The 27,776-nt window shown below is 37.8% G+C and overlaps 1 long non-coding RNA gene across 3 annotated transcripts in view; it reads right to left on the reverse strand.

Annotated features, from left to right (window-relative positions):
* Nucleotides 1-1,558: 1,558 nt before the first annotated feature.
* The window catches only part of LOC140122239 (uncharacterized), a 42,156-nt gene continuing 15,938 nt past the window's right edge, over nt 1,559-27,776 (reverse strand). For 2 of the 3 annotated variants that reach the window (XR_011854298.1, XR_011854297.1), the window contains one exon: nt 2,571-3,189. This is a non-coding gene — a long non-coding RNA (uncharacterized lncRNA). Of the gene's footprint in view, nt 2,548-2,570; nt 3,190-27,776 lie in introns of those variants that run through there. The other variant, XR_011854299.1, reaches the window with a different exon arrangement.

Consider the following 27,776-nt stretch of genomic DNA (forward strand, 5'->3'; position numbering starts at 1 on the left):
GTGAGGGCTTATTTTGTGCGTAACAAATTTTACTTTCCCGTAATGTTATATATTTTAACATGCCGTGTACTGCGAAGCTGAAAAAAAATTCCAAATGTGGAATAATTGAAAAAAAACCGCACGTTCTTGTGGGCTCAGTTTTTACGACTTTCACTCTTCGCTCCAAATAACACGCCTTCTTTATTCTTTGGTTCGGTGCGATCGCGGTGATACCAAATTTATATAGGTTTTATTGTGTTTTAATACATTTTCAAAAATTAAACAGATGTGTACAAAAAAGAAAAAAATTTTTTTGCCATCTTCTGACGCTAATAACTTTTTCATACTTTGGCGCACGGAAATGTGTGAGTGGTCATTTTTTGCGAAATGAAGCGACGTTTTCATTGCTACCATTTTGAGGTCTGTGCGACATTTTGATCATTTCATTTTTTATGTTATGTAAAAAGGTGTAAAAGTCGCATTTCGGACATTTGGGCGCCATTTCCCGCCTCGGAGGTCACCGCCGGCCGGAACCGTTTTTATATTTTGATAGATCGGGCATTTTGGGACGCGGCGATACCTAATATGTTTGTGATTTTTACTGTTTATTATGTTTTATATCAGTTCTAGGGAAAGGGGGGTGATTTGAATTTTTAATATTTTATTAATTTTTTTTATTTTTTAAACTTTTTTTTTTCTTTTTTTTTTCACTATCTTTTAGACCATCTAGGGTACATTAACCCTAGATGGTCAGATCGCTGCTACCATATACTGCAATACTTCTGTATTGCAATATATGGCATTTTTGCAGCACATTCATTACAATGAGCCACTAGCCTCGTGTCAAAAGAAGACACGAGGCTACCATGGCAACCGATCGCCGCCCCCCGATGACGTTCGGGGGCGTGGCGATCGAAAAAAAGATGCTTGCGCCCGCGCGCCGCCGTCTTTTGAATGCCGCCGGCGACTTTGCCGGCGGCAACGGGGGGGGTTAATAGCCGCGATCGGTGCTAGCACCGACCGCGGTTATTAGCGGTGGGGGTTTTATGCATTATGCAAAAACCCCCACCTTTGTATGAAGAGGACTCAGCCCGTGAGCCCTCTTCATACATTCCTTATACCTCTGCGCCGTAGAGCTACGGCGCAGAGCGTTAAGGGGTTAACAGTAGAGTAGTATGGCACCTCTACAATGGGGCACATTTACTTATCCACCTTGATACGTTCCCCTGAAAGTGCATTGTCTGATCAGAATGATTGTGTGCCCGATATCCTGCATGTGTCGCTTCACTGCTCAGGTCCACCGGAGTTCAGCTCTTCTTCCTGGTGAATTTAAGAGCTTGATCTTGCAACACAATTTGCATGTTAAATCCCTCGCTCAGTCTTAATCAGTCGGATCGTCCGATGGCACACCCCCCGATTTCTGTCGCGCAAGTCAGCGCAGCTGCACCACAATCTAATCGCGTGCAACACAGTCCCCACTTAAATAACTGTAACAGTGCAGCAAATCCCCAAAACAGCGGAAAATCTGACGAAACTGCGCCCCAGTGTATTGGAACGTTTTGTATCGTTAAATATAAAAAGGCTATTTCTTTTGGAATCCACATAGATATATATATGACATGCTCAACTGGACATCAAATTAATGTGCCATAAAATACATGGAGTGGGGTTCAGCATGCTTCTGTAGGCTCATAAAAAACCTTAGAGCATTATAAACTTGATATCAATCTACCCATCATTTTACATAATTCTATATATTTCTTGAAAACAATGTATAGTGTATATAGTCGCAGAAGCAGACACATAACATTTATTTATCTTTTTCCTAGGGATATTTGATGTTTTTCTGATTACAAAGAGCTACATAAGATGAGGAAACCTTGTGGTGCACTTTGCTTTCCCAAACTGCATTCCATATATGCCTGTTTTTCAATATTAGATTCAAACAGAAGGATATGCACCTGGAAATAGAACTCAAAATGGAATTTGCATCACCTACAAATCATTCCTCTTTTATACCCTGTCAGTGAAATCCCTGCGAGAGCTATCAAATTTTCGAAGTCTTTATGCAATTCTCTCGTGATGTTGTTGGTAAGTATTAATGCAGTCTTCATCGATCTAACTTTTCACAAATTACACTACATTTTTTTCAGTGGATGATATTCATAGGGATGAAAAGTGTAATGTATAGCATATAGCATTCTCTAAATGTAGGCTGATTCCTTAAAATGAGCAACAAATGTAATTTGCAGTTCTGTATATAGATTCCATAAAACATACTAAACCTTAATAATAAAAATCACAAATGTGCAAGAGGTTTTTTCTCTGCAATTTGTAGTGAAGTTAAAAATGTTTGCAGTGAGAAAGAAGGATTAGATTTAAAGATGAAATGTATTAAAATCCAGTTCCATATGACGTGTACTTTTGTTTTGGCTTGGCTTTTTCTGTTTTTTTGCGACATTTTGTGGCTCATGTGCACTTTTGCAAATTTTTGCAAAAGTTTGCCATCAGTGAGCTTACTACAGCATTCCCTGGGTTATCACTTGATTCCAGATGTTGAACTTCCGCCTTTAAAAAAAAAAAGTCTCCAAAATTAGCTGGTTTTGGCACAAATCCATACATGCTTTTGTCAGGCATAGCAAAAAAATGCAGAGCTGTTTGCAACTTTTTGAAGCTCTTTTTGCGACTTTGGTCTAAAAAGTCCCAAATTCACAAAAGACTCCCAGTAATACACTTATACACAGCCTCCTCCCCCCAGTATCACAACTATATACAGCCACACCCATAATACACCTGTTCCTAGCCTCTTCCCCCCTAGTAATACACCTGTCCACAGCCTCCACCATAATACATCAATATATACAGCCTTCTCCCACCAAGTCATACATCTATATACAGCTCCCCCCAGCAATGTATCTATATATACAGCCCCACAAAAATAATAGAACTGTACTCACTTTCCTTCTTTCCCCTGGTGCGTGATAATTTCATCCTCTTTTGGGATGTCAGCATAACTGGTGCAGGCGACACAGTTCCTTTGCTGCCTTGTTCCCTTGCTCTGCCTTAAAAACACGTGTAACAGCTCCCATTTATTCTCTGGACCGGATGGCGGGCCGGACCCGAACATACAGTGGATTATTCTTGCGGTAGCTGGTATACTTGGTGGGGCCCCTGTAAGAGTAAAGTGGTGGGTGTCCTAGGGCATATGCCCTGGGAGCCCACCCCATAATTCATCCCTGCATGTAAATGTATAACCTGTATTAGTTACACTTTCTACACCTGAAAGAAAAATATGAAAATGTGACAGTAAACTCAAATTCAATAGAATATAATAGAGGGGAAAGAAAGGTTTACTTAACCTGTATAAAAATTCTGAAGTACCATACCTGAGTGTAGTGCCATTAAAGTACCATATGCATATTGTTGCAATGCAACGTATTACTGTATGTAACAGTATTGGCACCCAGGATCACTTTGGTGTGGATGCCTGACAGTAGAACAATGTAATTTCCTAAATCACTTAAATGACACAGAACTTATTAACCAGGTCATCTAAGAAATTAAATGCTCATAATGTTAATTTTTCTGACCATAGTTGGCACAGCTTGTGTTGGGCATCCATATTTCTACCATCTGTCTACATCTAAAAGATTAAAGGAGATCTACCATCAAAATTCATCATGATAAACTATGGGCATTTTATCATGGATACAGGCACTGTGGCTGGGGTATTCTTCTTATATTTGTTACCCATGGTCTCCTTTGTTCTACAATCAACTTCTAAAATTATGCTAATAGATCAGAAGGGCCTGGTTTATCATGCTTGATTTTGATGGTAAATTTCCTTTGAATAGCCAGGCAGGTTTTTCTGTCCCTTTGACCATCAGAACTAATAAAATACATAAATAATATATATATAGTTTTGAAGCCCCTTAGGGACTGTCTGGAATATGTATAATTATATTATCTAGTAATGTCATCTGCCTATTTGGTGAGCTTATAAAACCCCAAATGTAGCTACTGTCTCTATATACAGTAAAATGATTGGATTATAATGACTTGACATCCACTGATTTTCACAGATACTATGCTGATCCATTTTTTTCTATGTGCTTTTTTTATGTAATTATTTTTCAAGGGGTATGTGTTCTGTTGAAAAAAAAAAAATTAAAAGCCTGTCATATTTTTCACATTTATGGATGTTGACGACGATAGAAGTCTGTGGGTCTGAAAGAAAATACTGCAGTCAGTTTTGCCTTTAAACTAATGTGAACCAATGCAAAAAAGACAAACAATTGATGCCAAACTTGACATGAAAAAAAGACGCAGATACAAAATGGAAAGAAAACAAAAACACAACAACTCCATTTTTAAGGGACACAATACAGACACACCTGTGTGAATAAGCCACTAGAGTGAGCAGGATTAGTCAAAATATTATTGAACCTTCAGCCTTTAGATCCATTTAAACACAGAAAACCCCAGTCACTAATATTTAAATTTTCTTTAAAAATAATTTCTCCAAAAATGCAGGAGGTGGGGCAACTTTAAGAGGATGTTTTCTCAAATCTGCTGATAAGGATAACTCTGAAAAAGGCGAAAAACATTTTAGGGAACTTGGATAAGAAAAAAAAAAACATGATAGTACTGTTATATCTGGAGGACCAAACTAGAATTGCTGGGTCCAGATCATACAAATACACCAACAAAGAACTTTACAGAATCAGCGTCACACTCAAGTCATAATGCTCATAACATATTAGTGGCCCTAAGCAGTAAACTCATTCAAGCCGAAGCGTAATTGGCCGTGTGGATGAATGCTCATTCATTAGGAAGTATTTCAGGATCCCTAGTAATAATTACAATTGGAAACCTGCACTGGTTTTCCTAATAGGCAGAAATACAATTACCCTACAGCTAGTTTTTGTTATATGGATTTTTTGCCTCACAACCTTCACACTAAATAGGTTGATTATCTGCCCATCTTAATTACTATGCAGGGTCCCAATGATTGCATGCTGGATGCACCTTCACATTGTCAAGTAAATGCCGCATATTTGTGAAATTAGAGAAAATATAACATTGACATACGAGAGGCAAAGAAACAAGGCTCAATGGGGTATCCTGACTTTGTGTACTATTTTATTAATTTCATATTTTACCTACTATTTTATTTATTTACTTTTTCTTTACCTTTTATTTATGTACCTTTTTCTAGTTTACATATATTTAAAGTTTTTTGTCACATACATTTGCTGGGTCAACCCTGTATGGAAAGGTCTATGTAGAGGGCAATTTAAACCCTCAAATGCCACAAAGTTTGATGCCCCTCTGTTGCCCTAACTTTGTCCCCCTGCAAAGCAGTTGTCATGTGCTGAGGGCAGGGGTTTAACTTTAGGGGGTGCACCTGGGCCCAAGAGGTTTAGAGGGCCCTTATGGTGTCACTTTCCGATATGAGAAGACTATTACTATAAACCATACATTATAGTCGGGGGCCTGGCACAGACTTTGCACTGGGGTCCATCAGCTTCAAGTTACGCCACTGGCTGAGGGGTTTCCTTGGCAATGGAAAGCCTGAGGATGACCTCCTTTACAGAAACATATACGGGCCATATAATATAACTGACAGATAAAATACACCGTAGTACAGATATATTCTGCGGTATTATATGAGCTATAATGGTATTGGTAGAGTAAGCCACCTAGTAGGACAGTAAAAATATTATAAAAAATATATAACAATTAATAAAACTTATAATCACCCAAAACTTGCCCTTTTCCCCAAAATTGTACGTGAAAAAAATAATGATCTTGGATAAGAAGAAGCAAACATTATTATATTCATACAGTCAAGGGCATAAATAATAAAAAAGTAATGATTCCAAAATTGCCATTTTAGTGCTCCTTAACTGGCAAAAAATGCTGAACCGGTTAAGTACTGGTTACCTTTATAAAAATATTAATATGAGAGAGGCTGTCGGCAGAGATCTCTTTGTATCTGTAGATGCCTAGAGAGAAGCCTTGGCACTTTCTGTAACGGCCTGACACAAACAAGGATGGTGAGTCCTACTACTGAGCCCCCAAACCTGTCCCTGCCTGCTTATTGAGTCCACCCTAAACGGTGGCCAATAACTGGGTGTCTTTCCCTTCCTATGTCAAGTGAGAACACACAACAAGACATAAGCAGGAATTCAACAATCCAAGTCACAACTGGATTACAAATAAAATACAGAATCAAAAGGACGGTAGAATGGTAAAGGATATATCAAATATTCAAAAGCCAGGAACAAGAAAAACAGACTATAGAAACCATAATGTACAGAGCTGGGCAAACTAATAGTTTGACCAGCAAGGAAAATGGCTGTAATTACTGGAATTATTTCCCCAAACATGGAGCAGTTACCATTTCTTTTATTTTTCTTTCTTTTTTTATCATTTTATCAACTCTGCAACTATTTGTTCACAAAAGCATATTTTTAGGTTACCTGACATTTCCTTTAAAGAGAACGCCTCTCCCTCTTGCTTTGGAAGCATGTATCTAACAATTGATAGGAGAGTTCCTCCTATATGTCATGGATATTACATTATTCTATGCTTCCCTATAGAAACTATATATTATTTGCTGATACTGGACCTTTTCTTTGTTAAATAAAGCAATATTCATGTTAGTCTTGATTTTAATGAGGTCTGCTTGTTTGACATATTTGCCTTATTTCACAGATATCCTAGCTGCTGGCAACTTTAGTAGATACACAGAACAAATAATCATGTGGACATAAATATCCCACACTCATTTTAAAAGCCAAGTTCGAATACCAAATTTGCAGAGAATGTCCTGTATATGCATTGTCTATGAAATAGTAAAGCTTTATATTACATGTCTCACCAATTATAAATTATAAAGTAAAAAGGCTTCATAGTGCAGCATGGAATTTACAAAGCTTTGTCCAACAATTCAGCCTGAACCTAGGGGCGAATCATATACCGTATGCTAAATTGCCTTTGGTATACATTTTGTTATTTTGTGACACAAACAGAGACCTAAAACTGTTTCCCAGGTTCCCTTGCCTATTTGTCCAGCATATCCTCAACACTAATTAGACAACTTGTTGAGATTCCCTTCCTGCACCACTGTGCAAACAAGAAGGTGAAGAGAAGACAATGAACAAAGAGAGGGATGGTTGTCTATACAGGTCAAAACCAAGATGACAACCCAATACAAAATCACTAGGCAATCAGTCAAGATTATAGGTAAATGGTCAAAGATATATAGAAGAATAACATATCTAGCTTACTAGGTACAAGACAGTATAACATAGCTAACTAACAAAGTACAAGACTATAGCAGGCAACGAGCAATTGTTCAGATAACCATTTATGAGATTCCACAGTACCAGTCTGGAAGATGAATAGTACTCTGACATCAGACAGGACAGAAATGGGAGTGGATAAAACTTCTGCCAATGGCAGTAGGTTAACCTTCAGTGACTAAGAACAGAGTATGTAGGAGACAATGTTCAGACTATCAAGGACAGAGTGAAAAAAAAATCAAAGCATCCTCAGACGTACGTTAAGGACAGAGGAAGATGTCTGCATAGATCTTACACTAAGCTAATAAATATACTTTAGTATAGAAGACAGCTCACAAGGTAATTGAGAATATAGGTTGCACTACGACTAATTATATATTGAAAATTATTTTAAATATTTTATATTTTTTATATTTGGAACAAATTTATCAAAAAGGTTATATTTTAGGGATATTGTTGATTTAAAAGGGTCTTTTGTATTAGGTCAATTTGTAATGAAGTAGTTATTGATGTTATAAGAGTTTATGTAAATAAAAAATATCAAACAGGCCCAAAGTAAATAAAAATCCTTGCCATTATTAACTAACTTACTGACTAAGTGAGAGCTGGAAAAGTAATGAGTAAAGAGTGGTTATTATGGAAACGAAGGGAATAAACACAGACATGCAAACAATTTGATATTTGGGTACAACTTTTGACACCCCCTGGGCAGTATTTAAAAGAATTGTGGGGCTCAGATAAGCATTGTGGCAGCTTTATTAATATAGATATCCACAGATAGCAACAGATAATATGTATTATCTGTGCAGATACATAGATAGATGGATAGCCATACATAATCTGTAACATCTGTGGCTGTTTGGGCTTCAGCCCCATGCTCTGCCCGGAAAGTATGACATAGGATGTGCTGCTGGCTGTGATTTTGCACTAGTCTGGACATTTCCTTATCTCACTCCTGGCTTAATTTCCACCACAATTGTTTATCATCTGTTGACTTTGTTCTGGGCTGCAGACAGTTAAACTAGCTATGATGAAAAGATACATTCTCCACTTACATTCCTCCCAACCTAGTCTGCTTTGTTTGGATGACAGAGGACTGGTCCAATCACCTTTCAGACCAGGACTCTAATATCAGGATTGTCTAACCACTTCCAATTGCTAGCTACAAGTCTTCTTTGGTGATTGCTTCTGCTTATTGGATTTCCTTATTTTATGACATTTTGACCGTTGCCTAGTCTTCTGACTATGCATTTGTTTGTACTGCAATGTCCTCCTTGTTTTGAGCCGTATACCCATGAAAATTATTCTCCATTTGTTCTTTATTGGTCTTAACTTTCTTGATGTGGTTTCACTTTGGCACAGAAAGAGAATGTCCACCAGTTGTCACCTACTGTCTAGGGTAGGATAAGGAAGCAGTTGGGCGTGTCTAGCTTCAGTGCTCACTTTCTGTGTCTTTCCGTCATTTTCCATCTTCTTGTCTGTTTCCTAACTATAGAATTACATCATCAATGAAGAACCTTTAGCACAGAAAACTCTTCAATAGATTGAAAAGTGGAGTGTCCTCTCGACAGGTCATTAAAATCTTCAACTTGGAGAATCCCTTGACATCCCTTGACATTATTTTCCAAGAATGCATCCTATACTTGGCAGGGATCTGTTTGTTGTTACCAGGTTCATGAAAAAGTGTTAACCCTGCCAAAAAGCCACATGTCACACTATGTCACACTTATTCTTCTTTAGGTGGCTACATTGACTGCAAAATTTTAAATTGCTGCATATCGGAAAACCTAAAACAGAGAATTTTTTTTTTACTAACATAGTGGCATGAATATAACTACACCAAAACATTGTATGTGGTCACGATGACTGTACTGCTTCCAACTGGACATAGTTTCCTGGCGGGGTACTACCAATGATACACCCAAAGTTCAAATGTTTTATTTCCCATGATGCACATAGCACTCATGATGCACATTCTGACATTGTGTAGTTGTAATAACATCTAATGAGGATATTACGTATTTATGATTAGAATGAAAAGGGATTTTCTTAAGCCAAGTTATAGTAAGAGAACACAACTGTTTTATTTCCTCTGTCTTTGCAGCTTGCTGGAGCTGATTACTATGGAGGCAAGCTGTTAACATCAAACTATTGCCCTCTCAGCAGTATTTTTTTGTTAAGCATTCATTCAATACAATGCTGGATTTCACTCCTGTTTTTCTGTGCCACAAGCACTGGCATTCTATTACATAGGGAATTAAAATATTAAGAAAACGCTAAGAATGATGCAATCTGTCTAAATAACATATTCATAATTATTGTGTTAAAAGCAGATAATTGCTTATTGCTGGACAAGTCACACAAAAATATGTAAATATAAAGAGAATTTATCCCCTTTTTCCACAGCGACTGTATTTGTGCATTGCAGCTCAGTATCATATACATGTCTTGCTGTCATTCATGTTGGTGTAAAATTCGCATAAAATAATATTACAAATAAAAATCACCATACAAACCCTACATATATGGCATTGATACAACCACAAAAACTGATACTATAAAATTAAATCATTATTGAACTGGCACATGGAATGCGGTAAAAAATTGTTTTTTACGCATCTCATCCCACAGCAAATGCAATAAAAGTGATCAAAAAACATTTCTTTTATGCTACTTGGAAGACAGCGATAAAAAATGATTAATCTTTTTTTATCGAAAAATAGGTTTTATTTTTCTAAATTAGTAAAACATAAGAAATATGGTATCACTGTAATTGTACTGACCTTTAGAATAAAAATAACATGTTTATTAGGCTATAAGGTAAACACAAAAAAAATGTCAAATATCAATTACAGACCAATGTTTTTTTTCTATCTATAATAAATACTTCACAGTGTACAAAATTGCGCCATTGGAACAACTAAAAGCCTCTAACTGTAGGGCAAAACTGGCTGCTACAGGGACCTCCTTCGCTTCTGTGCAGTGCTGTGCCCTGTATGACAAGTAACGTCCATATGTGAGGTGTCTCCTTACTCGGGAGAAATTGCGTAACAAATTTTAAGAGAGGTTTTAATCTTTTATCCTTTGTGAAAGTGTAAACTTTAGAGCTAAATGAAAAAGCTAAAAGCTGTCTCTAATAGGGTTTTCTAATTATATAGATATATTTCAAATCTTATTAAAAACAAAAATGTTCCCCAAAAACTTCTATTAAAAAATTTCCTTAAAAATCGCTGATCTATTTATAAGCCATCAAATATTGAATTAAAAACGGACATTTCAAAAATGATGAAAACATTAAGAAAAAATATGGAAAAGGTTAGTTAGTAACTAATTGTGGCGGTAAAACTATCTGTCTAAAAAGCAGTTTATTTAGAATTGGCATTTAAAAATGGCGAATTTTCTAACATTTCCCCAAATTTAATTTTTTTCCCTATAAATAAATGCAAAGCTCATCAATCAAAATTTACTACTAACGTCGAGTACATGCCATGAAAAAATATTCTCTCTTTAGAAAGTTAAAATTCTCAAAAGTTATCACCATTTAAAGTGGCTCATGTCATATGATGAAAATAGGGGCTGAGCCTTAAGTCACAAAACGGCTGCATCCTTAAGGAGGTCAGAGTACATAATTATGATTTCAAAAACCTCTTTATCCCTTTACGACATGTAGGAAATTCATTTAGTCAGTCTGAAAAAATGTCCTTGGGGGGGTGGGGGGTGGGATTGGAAAAACAATTGCAAGAGGTGTTCCTTTTTTACATGCAATATTTGTCTTCTTCATGGTTGTCTCCCCCCAGAGCTGCAGTACTAACACATGCCTTGTATTACAAATTATGGCTGTATTATGAACAAGGGAGCAGTTTACCCTCTTCGACTTGTCTTGACATTTGCCAGTAACTATTTTTATTTTTTTCATTAATATTGGAGTTCCTCATAGAACAACTCTCTTATCTTGACAGTACCTCAATGACTCCAGCTGCCTCCTATTTTTAATTATTCATGTACAAACAGGGACAGCAAGAGTGTCTGTTGCTCACTAATTGAAGTGAGGAAGCTCGGAATAATGAGTACATTTCATCAGTACATCTCAATAAAGATGTTAGTGCCAGTCATTCTTCCTCTGAAGAAAGAGGTCTGGTACATTATATGTTGAAAGGAGAATCATTCATTTATCCATAGCACAATCTGTATTTTCAGCCTAATAACACATTAAAAATATTGGAAAAAATAAGGTGAGGCATTAGACAGATGGTTGTTTTACATAACACAATAAAACTTTGTATTATCATATTATGATATTCATAAATAGATTTACAGCTATATTAGAATAAAATTGTTATGTTGATTTGCAAAAAATTGTTAATAAGTGTGTAATATATTGACATTACACTTTTCCGAGTTTTCACCTGTTTCAATTGTTAACACTTTCTTCGCGGAGGACCTTAGCATGATAATGCCATTAACATCAATGTTGTGTTTTGCCTTATGTACAATACAGTCTTAATGCCCTTGTTTGCTTGGAGAGAGAGCGTTTGCCGCTGCAATGGAACAGGATTACCAATGCTTTTCAGTCAACAATATTCTGGCTCCAACTAGATCACGAATATTTAAGAGTGGTCCGCCCCCAAAACGCATTCATTATTTGATACTTTGTAAATAAAGTGAATTTTTGATCAAACATTGGTTGAGGCTGAAATCGATGTAGCAGCACAATGAGGAAGCTCCACTCTTTTCCCTTTAATCAACTGCCATTTGCAATACGGTCCCTCCAGGAGTAACCGGTCAGAGCACTGCAGCGCTACATTATCTCTTGACACACTCTGCACTGAGCATAACTCACCCCAGGTGAGAGCATGACTAACCTGACCTTAGTCACCAGATATAGGATTCCATTGAACCAACAGGTGTTTGCCCTATGGGCGCTTTTGTGTCCTTTTATTTTTCGTTCCAGTCTACTCTTAATGTCCTTGCTGTTATTCGTCTTGTTTTTATGACTTTCAGATGGCAATTAAACAGACAACTCCCTTTTTAATCTTTAGGTTAGTAAAATCATGGAAACAACAAATCTATATATTTTTGTTATGTTGTAAGACCTTTAAAAATTCGAACCTTTGCAAAGTAAAAAAGTTCTTACGTTGCTATATTCTAAACAGTAGTAGATTTAAATATAGGGGTCCGGGTGGTAAATCGGGGCCAAAGTCTTCTAGAGAACCCATGGCCACTGATTTTGATGCCTGTAACCTTTTTACACTTCTGTGTATGGAGCTGTGTAAGGTGATTTATTTTTGTGCTGAGCTGCTGTTCTCATCGATATTATTTTGAGAATGGTAGAACCTTTCTATTATTTTTTATAAACATTTTTATGGTGAAAGAGTGGCATTTGGATGTTATTTTATGTTATGGTGTTCAACATACAGGAACCTTTTTTTATATTTTGATAGGCTGTATATCTTGGTATATGGGGGATTTCTTTCTTTCTTTTTGAAAATTTATTTGATACTTAGGGTCTGATCATTCATGCACTATATTGAAATTCTAATATATGTGCAGAATATTGTGAATATATTGATTTCCATCAGGCTCTTATAATAAATAACAGCCAATGGAGACTTTGAGAGGCTCCTGGCTGTAAGTGTAACCAATGATGACTCTTAAAGGTAGGTGATTGCTGTTTAATCCATCAGGCACCTGTCCTGTATGGAGTTGGTTAAGTTAGTGAGCCTTTTTCATATAGCAGTAAAATGATGTTTAGTTTTGTTACTTGGTCATCCAGAGGTCAGATACAGAAGCCAAACTAAGGAGTAAGTGCTGCAGGTTGGAGAGAGCTAATTTTAAAGAATACAATAGTGAGTGTGACTATTGAGAAGACTGGAAGACTTAGACTTTCTGTATGGGCTGATCGAAGCTTTATCCACGAATAACACACAATGACGTTGAGTTAAAGGAAACCTACCACTTGAAGTGGCAGGTTTCAGAAGAAAACACCGAGCACCAGCTCAGGCTGAGCTGGTGCCGGTGCTTATTTTTGTTAGTGTTTTAAACCGCGGTATCGCGGTTTAAAACACTTTTTAAACTGTATAGCCGGCGCAGGGAGGGACGCGCTCGGCGCTTACCATGCGCGCGACCGTGCGCGCGGCTACATAGGAAGTGAAGGAGAGCCGCGCGCATGGTAAGCGCCGAGCGCTTACCTCCCTGCGCCGGCTATACAGTTTATACCAATACCGCGGTTTAAAACACTAACAAAAATAAGCACCGGCACCAGCTCAGCCTGAGCTGGTGCTCAGTGTTTTCTTCTGAAATCTGCCACTTCAAGTGGTAGGTTTCCTTTAAATGCTAACGTGCCTCGTAATGTAATGATGAAAAAATATTTTAATAATTTTATTCTTCATTGGTTCTTCAAGATGTTTATCCCTCTTATTCACTGCAATTTTCAAACCAGACAAATAAATTCTACCATCTCAACTCATAACATTCAAATAAAGAGCCCACTGGGAGGGAACATTATAAAAAATGAATGCATTATTTTCTCAATCAGCCAACTGTTATGTCAAAAAAATGTTTTAGGAACTGAAATGTAAGCGGAATTTGGTTTTGATTGTCATTCTGAAATAAAACTGCAAATGAAAATATCTTCCTGTGGATAGTTCAAAATGCAACGCATTGAAACACAAAAGCTCTTTTTAATCAACCTATTGTGATTTGATTTATTAGGAACCAGAATTAGGATTGAAAAACAGCAGCCTAGTCAAGAGATTGAAGTAACCCAATGATTGCACTCCGCAGTTACATAATATTTTCCGGCCTGGATCAATCATTTCTACATGGGCAATTGTTTGTTTTATGGAAGAAAATAATAATAGATTTTCTGACACGAAGTATTTTATTTCACATTACTTGCATGGATATTTCTTTATGGAAAACTTCTATGGCAGCAATGTGCTGATTGTTCATGGAAATTATCACAGAATTTGTGGCTGCCAGCTGTTTTGTTGGAAATGCTAAAGAAAAGCTGACTTCAAGCGGTTAAATCGCTGAGGAACATATATGAAATGTATTGTGTCAGTGTATAGTAAAAAGTGCTACTGAAGCCTGTGATCATGTCGTGAGAAATACTGATTCATCTGTTTCTTTACTATATTGTGTTCAGGCTTTTAAAGGGAAAGTGACAGAAAATACAAGCATAACAACAGGGGTGGACATAGAAACCATGGGGCCCCATTGCAAAGGTTGATGTAACCCCCCCCTTTCCACACCAGCATATCAGTAGTACCATAACTAATACATAGTTACTGCACAAACACATACACTATACAAATAGACATATAGATATTGTATTACATATCATTCATTTTAATGATGTGTAAAGCAATGAGCGATAATACATGGATATTTATACTGTAGTCATGTGCTCAGTTTTTTTGCCAACCAGCACACAAAAGGGGCAGAACACACAAGGGAGAACACATAAGAGGGGTGCAGAAAAAATAAGGGGGTGCAATGTATATAAGGGTGAGCACATACAGGGGTGCAGAGCTCATAGGTTGGAACGCATTTGTGGGTGCAGAGCATATAAAGGGGTGCACATAATAGGCATGCAGAGAACATAAGGGGGGTGCATACCACACAAGAAAGATCACATAAGGGTGTACAGAACACATAATGGAGAGCACATAAAGGCGTGCAACATACACAAGGGATACCACATAAAGGGGTGCAGAGCTCTTAGCCTAGAGCAAATTTGGGGGGTTGAAAAATATAAGGGGGAACACATAATAGGGAGCAGAGTACATAGAGACATTTGGGGGAAGAAGCCACAATGCTCCCTGTATACAGGGACCCTTGGGGTTGGAACTAGCAGATACTGACCTAGTGTGTTCCAGGATTCTTCTTCATGTTTACTGCTACATGGGATTAAAACGAGGGAAACAAAAGAGCTTCTTTGTTATATACACACAGACCAGATTCCTGACCTCATCAGGCTCAGCTCTGATTTGCTGAACTGTCCGGGTTTTTCTGATTCCCTTTAAATTAAAAGGTAAGATTCCACTGGATATAATTTGTGCCCACTGAAAGCCACCAAGGTGGAGGCCCACTTGTCTATTTCAATATATTATCTGATCCAAAAACTCACCTTACGGAATCACAGTAGTAACATTAAAGACGTACGTTATATAAAATAATATTTTGCAATATGCTTCATCTCCTCTTCCAAAAACTGGTCACTATGTTAGTGATGTTCTTACCTGACGGCAGGCAAAGTTCACTTCTACTTATCTCAAACACCGGGAAAACATCACAGATATCCAAGGTTTAGCTATCATTAGAATTGTACATCTTTTAATTGGGTTCATTTTGTACTTTGGGGCAATTTTCTAACATTATATAAAAAGGTGAATTCTCTGTATAATGAAAATAAATAAATAATAATAATAGTAGAAATAAAAATGGAAATAATAATAAAAATAATAATAAATAATATTAGGAAATATATAGTATTTTAATATCAGTTTCTCACCAATTTCGATATCTCTGTTTATTTGATTAAAATAATAAATAAAAATTATTTAAGATGCTATATCAGATTTCTTCTAGGAACTTTATTGTGATGACTTGATATATTGAACATGCAGTAGTATACAGTATGTGGTAAGCTGGAAACTGACATGTAGTTTTGTAATCAATAAGCACAGTCAGAAACAAATCAGTGGTCTCAGATTTTCCAGTAAATGTGGTCATCTGGGAAACTCCCATTGAATTTGAACTAATTACTAAAATTTGGGAGATGTTTTGTCAAATAAAACCTGGTTAATTATTAAAGGGACATTCCAGGATTAGTACAATAAAGAGACCTTAGAGATTCCTAGGTAAAAGCTGCAGTGTCTTCACTTCCTACCATGCACATTGCTATAAATAAGATAGTGACTGTGCTTGTTATTGCTTTGTCGGGAACTAAGAAGACTCCTTATAGAGGCTTTGCCATTTAAGGCAGGCATGTGGAGACTTACAGCCATTGATGCTCCACTGGTGGATCCTAAAAAGTATGCAAACATTGCCTTTTGGCTACCTTATAGGGCAGCCACCTTGCTATTGCAACTCAGCCCTGTTCACTTGGACAGGATGGAGCGGGCACACAGCAGACTTATTGGCCTGTGAAGAGGAAGCCGCACTCACAGCAATGTCACCATTACCATCCAGCAGCAGATCAGCAGGGAGGGCCAGGTGTTGGACCCCTACTGAGCAGATATTGATCACATATCATACAGATTTCCATGAATAGTTCTTTGTAAGGCATCTGACTGTGTGCTACCTTGCAAAAGATGACATGTTAGGTTCTGTTACAATTGATGGCCTATTTGTGTAGAAATACAATGGTTTGCATATAAGGAACACAAAAAACATAACTATTTAATAGCTAATGATATTATTATAATGGTGCCTATTATGAGTATTTTAATAGAAAATTGTATCACATACATGTGGTCCCCCACTTAAGGACACGGGACTTACAGATAACCCCTAGTTACAGACAGACCTCTATGTCCACTGTGACCTCTGGTGAAGATCTCTGGAGGCTTTACTTTAGTCCCGGGCTGGAATGATCAGCAGTAAGGTGTCTGTAACGAAGCTTTAGTGATAATCCTTCTTCCCATGACAGCCCCCAAAAAATGTTTGTCTGGAGTTACAATTATAAAATATACCTGTTCCAACTTAAATACAAGTTCGACTTAAGTACAAACCTAAATAACCTATATTATATGTAACATGAGGACTGCCTGAATACTTACAATAGAAACAACAATTCTACTCAAAAACATACTGGTAGGTTGATAAGATTGTGAGCCCCCTGGGGACAGGGACTGATTTGACAAGCTCTGTGCAGCACTGCGTAATCTGTGTGCACTATATAAATAAAGGAATTATTATTTATTATTATTAGAACTAGGAGTGTTATGTCTCAGTAACTCCTCCAGAGACTTAATGCATAAACTAACAACTAGCTTGAATTTTTCCCCTGGTAATACATAGTTATAGAACCTCTTTTATGATTGCGGGAATGAGCTCATCTCTCCAATGTCTAATACCTTAACAATGTGGACAATTCCTTTAATGATATTTGTTATTATTCACAGGTAACCTTCAATACCTCAACCCAAATTATTTCATGTCACACTTTTAATATATGTGGTTAACAATAATGTGTTCCCTCTTAACATGTCTACTGGCATAGAAAGGTTAAAAGTCAGACATTAAGCCCTATCACATTGTTAGCTAGACCGCCAGACAGCCAGCTGTTGACACTGACCTCTTAAGTGACTCGGGGCACTTTGCTCAGGCAATGATGAAGATTAAAACACTGTTTGTTTTGTTCATCATCTGTAACTTTCTTTTTTATTTTGCATCAGCACAGGGGAACAGATGGGCCTTAAAATCATTGTTCTACTAATGAAGGAGATAAATTATTTTAATGTATGAAAGAAACATCAGACGCTGAACACCTCTGTGACTTCACCTTTAAAAATATAAAGTAGTAAAATGCTCTGGTAAGGCCCCTGGGAATGGCGGATATGCATGGCGTTCTCATAGGCATTGCATCAAACATTCTGGCAGTGATTTGAATGGACGATATAGAAAGAAGAAAGCCTGCATCTGTTTGAAATTTTGTTGACATTGGATACACGAATTTCTCAATCTCCAGGGGAATATTTATGCAAGTGCATAATTTTTGTAGAAAAACAGAAATCTTGGTTTAGAATAAAATATCCTACTAACATTTTATATCATGAAAGAGAATAATTTTATTGTCATGTTAAAGTCCTACATCAAAGAAAAATCACAAGCCAGACAACAGCGGTAAATCATATGTCTTCTCAAATGTTCAGTTTATATTATTACATAATATCAAAGCATTGGCATAGATATGTATGTATGATGAATTTTGCGTGATAAGAATAGAGGTTGAAGTTACATTTGAGCCTCCTTGACTTGATGATATTCCAATGCAAAAAACTTGTTGTGATACCATAAAAATCACACGACATCACAAAAATATTACCATAATTATATTAGATGCCTTACACATGTGAAATAATGACAAGTATCCAAGGGTGAGGGTGGATCCATCAAAATCCACTTGAAATTTTAATACAGTATTTGAATTTTAGCTTTGAAATCTGAAAAGTTCAGGACTTCTTTTCACTTTCATTGATCTGGCACTAATTAAAATACACGTTAGGCACATTTCTCTTTTTGAATAATTTCTAGAAGCAAAGGAGCAATTCTGTAAAATATAGCAGATTTTATATTGATTTAGAATTTTTCTGCAGACAGTTATCTTACATCTACACTTTGTAAGGCCTCTTGTACAAATGGCATTTAGATCACGGCCACCACTGACTCCTACTTTGCACGGCTCACCATGGCTCACCATGGCTCACCACACCATGATCTAGTTGGGCTTATATTCCTACCTGTATTGCAGCGCAGTTGCTAATAAGAAGTGAGGTGTAAGCAGCGTTCAACCTCCCATCTCCATCCAGCCATAATGGGCATCCCCCTGTTTGCAACCCGTTTCTGCACATGATTGTGTGCATGCAGGCTAAATGTTCTTTCTAGGTTTGTAAGGAAAGGTAGAGTGATATGGCTAATGTTCTTGAGCATCTGCAAAAGAAGATTTTCCAGCCCCAAAATATTAACTGCCAATCAAAAGTAAACATTTAAAAGTGATTTTAAGGAGGCATCATCTAGCACCCCTCGAGAGTTACCCCTTACACGTTCCACTGCACTAATACATTTGTTTAACTCCTTCCGGATATTTATGTTTACGATTGGAGGATAGGCGATAGACAATTGACAATAGGAGCTGGTGCCAGAAGTTGGACTTAACGGTACTGTAGTGTGGGCACAATGCATTCCAGTCAGCCATTCCGAATCGGGGAACGCGCCAGGGACTGTAAATGTGCCAACTGTCTCGCTTTTATGTACTAGAAATCGACAGAAGTTCAGACAATTCTTTTATGAATAAATCACATGGGGGTGAGATATAAAACATACTATTTGCTGCAGCATAATCTTTGTGTATGTATCTCTCTCCCTCTTTTTATATCTTTCTGGGCCACTACTAGCTCCTTCCTGATCGTATGCTTCAACAGTCACTAACAATTTGACAGATTTTGAATAAATCTATACTACAAAAAATACAAAAACTATGATTTTGTTTTATATTTTACCAAAGAGGCCTCTTATATATTTATCAGATCTTTACTTGCTTTTTCCTCTTAAATACCTTACTTTGCATACATTAAAATATTTTGTTAATCATCTTGACCCTGGGAAGATTGTGAATTCAATTTGTCGCTAAGCAAAGTTGTCGAATTGCCCCTTTGTTCTATTTGGGTTGACATTATTACTCTTAATGTGGTCACCTGAAAGCTTTATTATGGTTTTAAAGGACAGCTACCACCAGGATTAAGAATCGTAAATCAAGCACACATAGATGTAGGTGTGTGCCCCCTCTGGCAGGACCTGCTCTTCTTTGAGCTCATTATGCCATTTTGTTTAAGAAAAAAGACTTTCAAATTTATGCAAATGGGCCTGAGGTGCTCCAGGTTCAATCAATATCTGAGGAACCTGCAGGCTCATTTGCATATTTTTTTACATCCTTCTTTTGTAAAAAAAAAAAGGACATAAGAAGCTAAAAGAAGAGCAGATCCTGCTAGAGGGGGCCCACACCAGCATGCACGTGTGCTTGGTTTACAAACTTTGATCCTGCTGGTAGATTTCCTTTAATATGTGGATTCATATTCCAAGCATTTATGCATGTAACAAGGGAAAATAGACAATATTTGCAGTGGCTCGTGCAATGAGTAAAATGATGTCTGAATAGGACAGTTGCAGACATACGAATTAGGAACCAACCAAAAATTATCAACAATAACTATATAACTGGAAGACAACAAAAAGACAGGCAGACAAGACACATATGGGAGGAAAAGGGAGAGGCAAGTTAGGTAGGGGAGGTAATTGAGGAAGGAACCTACCTTGGACGTGGAGCTGCTAGCAGTCAATCAGACCTCTGTGGCAGATACATTTCTTAATACAAGCCAGGGAACCATGTTTCATGAAATGCCTTATGTATACAGCTGTCGCCAGGCCGCAGTTCTTCCATGTACGTCATTGAGTCAAGGGCTTCTATCCACTGTACCCAGGCAAGGGCTTCAGAAGATTGATACTCCACAAGTGGGTATTTATCTGCCTCATGACCATAATAAAATGGCGCAACATAGCCTTTTTGTGATTTGAGATAGGACCAGGAAACAGGGACAGGGCAACAACTTCAAGGAGGGTTTAATTTCCCTATGGCAAAGATCATTAAATAAAAATAAACTTCCAAAGCTCTCGCACCAGCCCACATTCCCATACTTCAGGGAGCATTTTGGACACATTCCCACCATATGTGGTGAATGGATCCCTCGGCGTCTCCACATCGCCAACAAGTGTCAGGTACTTCAGGGAGGATTTTGGACAGTTTTACTGGCGTGCTGTACCATTGGTTGAGTACTTTGTTATTAATCTCTTGCTGGTGGCAGAAGATAGAAGTCTTGTTTGTCAGAACCAAGCTCTCTTTCCCAACTTTTGGAAAAGTGGGGCAAGGAGTCCACTGCCCCTCCCCGCAACCAAATAAATTATATGAGAGGGCAAAGAGGCAGCAAGCTGCAGTTTCTCAAAAGTGGTGGCATCAAGTAGTTGAGAAAGAGGATCCAGGGAAGTGGCTTAGTCTCTCACCTGGAAGTATACCAGCCACCTGCGCTATGGGATACCTAATGACTGTAACATCAAAGCTTGTTACTTTGCTAATGGATGTTTTTCCTATCAGAAAGCTTTGTGTGTTATGCAAAATGCAGTCATATATGTGGTCTCCGCTGTGAAACCACTGAGTTTCTGAGAAAGCAGTATTCTTAAATAGCTGCTAACAACTAGATGATGCTAAAATCAATATTTTCACACAATGAAGAAGCTACTACAGATATATTGTAGCAAGTGTTGCTATCTTGTAATCACAAAAAACTGTGTTTCTATCTTAAGTGCACATGAGTGAGCAAACAGAGCATTAATATGCAGGAGGCGCATCATAAGATATCATATTAGTCATTGACATTGATGTACTGTACTATGCAGTTAAAAAAGAAGTCTGCATTATTATGACACATCACTAAAATTATTCTTAAATTGGTAAAAAAGTTAAATGTATTTAATATAAGTGAATACCATATATACTTGTGCATAAGCCGAGTTTTTCAGCACAAAAAATGTGCTGAAAAATCTCACCTCGGCTTTTACACGAGTTAATTAAAAAAAACTTACATACTCTCCCCGAGGCTCGATGCAGGTCCCCGATGTCGGCACGGCTCCTCTTCTGTCTTCTCTTCTGGTGATCCTCCAGTCCCAGCGGCTATTCTTCTGTCTGCTGTAAGGGCCATGCACTCTGCCAGCGCATACTATGACGTCATCAATGTGCCACGGCTCTTCCGGCTGTTACAGCAGGCATGAGGAGCCGTGGTGACCGAAGCATCGCGGAGAATATGGAAGAGGAGCATTGTGGAGAACTGAACATCGAAACCACCAGAAGGTGAGTATGTAAGTTTATTTTTTTAAAGTGCTGGGCAAATTGGGGGCTGGCTACTAAAGGAGGCTGGCTGGCTGTATATTAAAGGGGGCTGGCTGTATACTAAAGGGGGTTGGCAGGCTGTATACTTCAGGGTGCTGGCTGTATATTGCTGGGGGCTGCCTCTTTATATACTGGGGGGCTGTTACCAATGCATTTCCCACCCTCGGCTTATACTCAATCACTTTTCCCTGTTTTTTGGGGTAAAATTAGGGGCCTCGGCCTATACTTGGGTCGGCTTATGCTCAAGTATATACAGTAAATTTGATTGTATGATGAAAGGCCACACAACATTGTCAAATATTTTTGTATTTGCACGAATTATTAAAACAAGAGCATGGTAGTCACAAGCATTACCCAATATGTAAGTATTTGATATTGGTAAAACATGTCTGCATCTTGCTTATGGAAATGAGAAGTGCCAAGAGTTTTAGACAGAATCATGTAATCATGCAAACTGTGGGTCCAAAATTCTGTGAGGATAAACTTCTTAACAGAGCTTTATAGTAATCTGAGCTTTTATGATACACATCTACAAATCTCTTGCATACGGATAAAGTGAAAAAGTTACTGTCATTTTCATATTTTTCTTAAACTTAGTAATATATCTTATTAAAGTAAAATGTCTAATTTTCCATTTTTCTTTTCTGTAATAATAATAATATTAACAATAATAATAAAAATCTTTATTTATGTAGTGCCATCAAATTCTATAGGCCTTTACAGATTATGAGAAACACATACAAATAATGGGCTGGAGGGTAGGTCACTGGTTGTACCACCCTTTGTGTAAAAATGGGACATCAGAAAGGCGCTGGTCCTCAGGCACAGCACTAGGCACAGCACAGTCCTCAGCACCACTCCAGCACAACAAGCCTAGACCGGAGGAAGCAATTGTTGTAGTGCGAAACGTGTTGTCCAAAATATCTCTTAATAAAAGGAAACCTTTTACCCCTGAGGACCAGTGCCTTTCTGATGTCCCATTTTAACACATAGGGTGGTACAACCAGTAATCTACCCTCCAGCCCATTTACTATACGCCCTTGTTATCCAACCTTGGGATGAGGGTGGGACGCGGCAGAGGTTACCCATCACATATGCCTGACCCAATGTTGTGCCTGTCTCTAGCACAACTAGCAAAGGTGAGTACCCAATCTCACTCAAGAGCACCTCCTACTCAAGAGTACCCCGGAACTAACCAAGGATAATCTCACACTAGGTAGCTCTGTTTCTCTCTGTCCCTCTCCCTTTTTCTCTGCATATCCACAGTACATACAAATAATGTAAGACATTACAGAGTAATAACAGTCATATGAAACAATAGGATGAGGGCCATCCTCACAAGAACTTAAAGATCAATACTCCCAAAACCGGTCCCCCTTCCTCCTCCACACTTACCCCATTTCCTAAACAAGTCAGATACTTCCAACAATGTGCTATATAACAAGTGGACTATATAAAGGTATAAGACACTTAGGTAGTCATAATATTCCCCTCTCTTTAAGATGCACATACTATTGATTACAGGATGCTGGCAGCACAAAGGCATTGCTGCCTGTGCCCTCCTTATGATTTAGGGGAACCATTTGAAAGGGAACCCTGTATTGTAATTCAAGAAGAAGTAATGAACAATCTGTTCAGGATCCGAACACCCACCAGTAACACCCACAATTGGTGCTGCCACCAATGGCGGGTGTTAACTGTTTAAATACTGCTGGCAAAGTCAACAGAGGCATTAAAATTCCTACGTCCACAGAAATTTAAATGATGTGTATAATTGCCATCATGGTACATTGCCCACTGAGAAGGCCTCTCACCACAACACTGGCCATACTGGATGCACTGCAAAAACTGGCTACATCTTAACGTAGGGATTATGCATATAACTGCCACAATTGATCATTTCCCCACTGAGATGGCCTCTCACCACAACACTGGCCATATTGGATGCCCTGCAACCAACTGACCACAGCCAAATATAGTGATGATCATATGACCTTACCAGGCAGGTACAGGACAGGTGACCAGCGGCCATCTTCTGTCCTGTTTCTGCTCCACAGGGACACAAGACTGATTAAAGGGCCAGCAGCTTTTTAAAGGGAACCTGTCACCAGGAGACCCATTTTTAGCACTCCCCAAGTCCCCACAGAGCATAGTACATACGCTGCCAAAGTGTTTTTGTATAAAAAATTGGTTTTACAGAAAAAAAGATATGTTATATTGTACTTTTCATTAGCATCTGCTTTGTGGCTAGTTGCCCAATGGGCAGTTGCCCAATGGGAGAGGCTGGAAAGGAGCAGCCCCCCCCACCCATGGGAAACATGTGACCTTTTCAAATATATGAATAACTCCCCACACTCTGGATTGGCTGTAGAGGAGCAGGGGGCGTCGCTAAGCCAAGTGATGGGTGTTTTCATATTTTTGAAAAGGTCACATGGAGTAGCTGTTCCCCAAGGGTGGGGGGGAACTGCTCCTTTCCAGCCCCTCCCATTTGGCAACTGCCTAGTCACACAGCAGATGCTAATGAAAGGTACAATATAACATATCTTTTTTTCTGTAAAACCTACTTTTTATACAAAAACACTTTGGCAGCGTATGTACTATGCTCTGTGGGGACTGGGGGAGTGCTAAAAAAATGGGTCTCCTGGTGACAGGTTCCCTTTAATTCCTCAACACAGTATATGTCCACAACATTTTTCTGCTAAGGGGAGCAAAATTTTAAATAAAAACGAATTACATATTAGCTTACATTTCAATGCCCTGTTTGAATATGAATTATGCTTATTCCTGGAATAACCCTTCAATTGCAGGGGGTTGTTGAGACAATCCTGGACCCGAACCTCTAATGAAATCATCTCTCTGCATATAAATAATCTCTGGTCAGAGGATACAAAACAATGAGAAATATAATAAATAATTAAAAATATTTTGGGTTTGTTTTACCATTTTTTTTCCATGAAATTGGGAATGAAATTGATTGAATAGAAAAATACACAATGTTTATGTAAAAGACATTTGCTGGATAAAAGAACTCAGATGTATTTCATATTTTTGCTGTATTTTGCCTGATGCATTCATATTCACAAGCCACTTAGATATCATGGCTACATGCTCTTCATGAAAAGTGCCTGATATGCTTATCTCTTCCCAGCAACTTTCTACCTACACAACAGGGGCCTGCTCGGCAAAGCCTTCTACTTAAGACATGAGGCATGTTTCTGCAGAGGCCGCCAACAAAATTCTTATGTAAACAGTACTTTTTCTCATAGATATAGAATTGTAAATTAAATTGTGTTGAAAAAGGATTTTTCCTGGACCCAAAAGTAAGCAATTTCCTTCTATAATAATTATTAGGGTGACATTGCCACCTAATCCATGTAGTATACCCAAATTACAATGACACAACACACTACAACTGGTACTGTAGTCAGAGCACATTGCTGCCTACATCGCATAATAAGAATTTGTTGTTAAGCGGGCACAAGCTCCACCAGCAGCATAAATTCAATAAAATCTTCTGTTTGAACCTCCATAAACACTTTTGTGAACCCCTTAAAGGGGCTGACTACTTTAACTCATGTTTTTGTATTATTTGTTGGGGGAAGGATGCTAGGTAATTAACCAATACACATTTATTTAAATTTATGCTCTGCTTTCCTAAAATGTAAAGTGAAGCCTTCTGTCTTTTAACTCATCAACCAGAGATTCCTGTCCATAAAATGGCTGCAGATGGAGGGTCATGTGATCTCTATCTGTCCATGATCAATCACCCTTCCAAGACCTCATTTATAATTATAAGTTTAAGGTCCTGGCAGGACAATTGCTCATAGACTCATATGACCATCCATCTGCAGTCATTTCATGGACAGGAATGTCTGGATGGTGAGGTGATATCCCCCACACTTACACACACATTACAAAAAAACATGAGTTAAAGTGGCCAATCCCTTTAACTTTTACTAATGTTTATTCCAACCAATCAACTGCAATATTTCAAACTTCCATTGAAATATAACCTATTTCTATTGCACTGAATTAATGAATTTCTCTGAATGAAATAGAAAACACTTAAATTTAACCTTAATTCTTGTTTTAATCCAAAATAAAAAATAAATTTGGATAGTGCTGAAAAAAGGTGTTTCCACTATGAGAATTGAAGGGCACCACACAAAGGGGGAGATTTATCAGAAGTGTCTGAGGTTAAACTATTCTAGTTGCCCATGTCAACCAATCAGACACCTCTGATAAATCTCCCCCTTTGTATCTCAGGCTGTGATAGATTAATACATGAAATTCTTTTTCTTTTGGGTGTATAGATCTAAAACAATGGCAGGTATAGTTTAATTTTTAGCCAGCCTTCTCTTGTGAATTGTTTGTCTATTCTTATTCACCACCCTTTACTTATTAGACATAATTGTCGCATAACAATGCTGACCATTGTTTATGACATGATATTTCTTAAACAATTAAACGTAATAGTGACTCGACGGGCAAATGGTCAATAGAATTCAAAAAATGACCCTAATAATAAACTGGGTACTATTACACAAGTTCTTCACTAGCCACCGACCTTCATCAATCTGACCCGCGTTGGGTCGTTGTCAGGGGCTTTATAATGCTCTCTTTGTTCAACAAAGTCAAGATATCTAGAGAAACTTTCACTGGTCTAAACTCATTATAGAATGACTAGGATAATCTATTATGCTTGGCCTCATTTTAATAAGTATGTTAGATCACAAGTAGTCAATGCATGTTCCTACCTTTCTCGAATCGTCTTTCTTTTTTCCATTCTGACTAACTACATAAATGTTCCCATAGCAGTGTGCGACGATTATGTGTATAACCATGCCATGCCAATGTGGTATTCTTATGTGTGCTCCTACTCTACTCTGATGGGTGGGAATTCCTGGTTCATCTGAAAGCCAATTCCAGTAGGACACATAATAGAATCCGATCCCGTCCAGGTAACATCAGGCCAATCAGCTGAGACTAGCGTCATTGATGACAGATAACATTAGAGTAAACCTATTTCCCGAAGCCTTGTTACCATTTAATATATATCTTCATTTAATGAACTTCTTTGGGTTTTTAGCTGATAAAACAGAATGACACTAAATATGTTCCCAGTCTTATTCCCAATGAAAACCAATTACAGTTTTCTTAAGAAATGAAAGCATTGCATTGATTGGTTCCTATAACAATACTATATTCTCATCTGGACAGAATGAGGTTAACCCTACTATGCTGAGATTTTTTGAAGCTACAAACTGGGCATCTTCTATAGTTCCATATGGGAGACACATTTACAAATAACCTTGTAAAAATTGTATTCAAAGGGAATATTAAAATTGTGACAATCCTCATTGATACAGCATTCTTAGTATTGGGAAGGTACTGGTATGGGACACCGATTATTCTGCACAGGGCCCTTACTTATTCTCTAGTTAACACAATACTTAGTTAGTGGGGGAGTAACTGTATATGGATTTTTTTCCAGTTCATTATAGTATATAATATACTACTCAACAGTAATTGTTTATACTGTATGTATGGGTCTCTAAATTCTAAGTATAACATACCAATATGAAGGCAGTCCCTGACTTAAGAACACCTGACTTACAGACAACCCCTAGTTACAAACGGACCTCTGGATTTTGGCAATTTACTAGTCCCAGGCTAGAATAAACAGCTATAACAGTTATCAAAGGTGTCTGCAATTAAGCTTTATTGTTAATCCTGGTTTTTCTGACAACTGAAAAGTTTGTCATAGGGACCAAAACATTTTTTGATGGGGTTACAATTATAAAATATACAGTTCCGACTTA

Source organism: Engystomops pustulosus, chromosome 3, assembly GCF_040894005.1.
Source record: "Engystomops pustulosus chromosome 3, aEngPut4.maternal, whole genome shotgun sequence".
Taxonomy (NCBI): domain Eukaryota; kingdom Metazoa; phylum Chordata; class Amphibia; order Anura; family Leptodactylidae; genus Engystomops; species Engystomops pustulosus.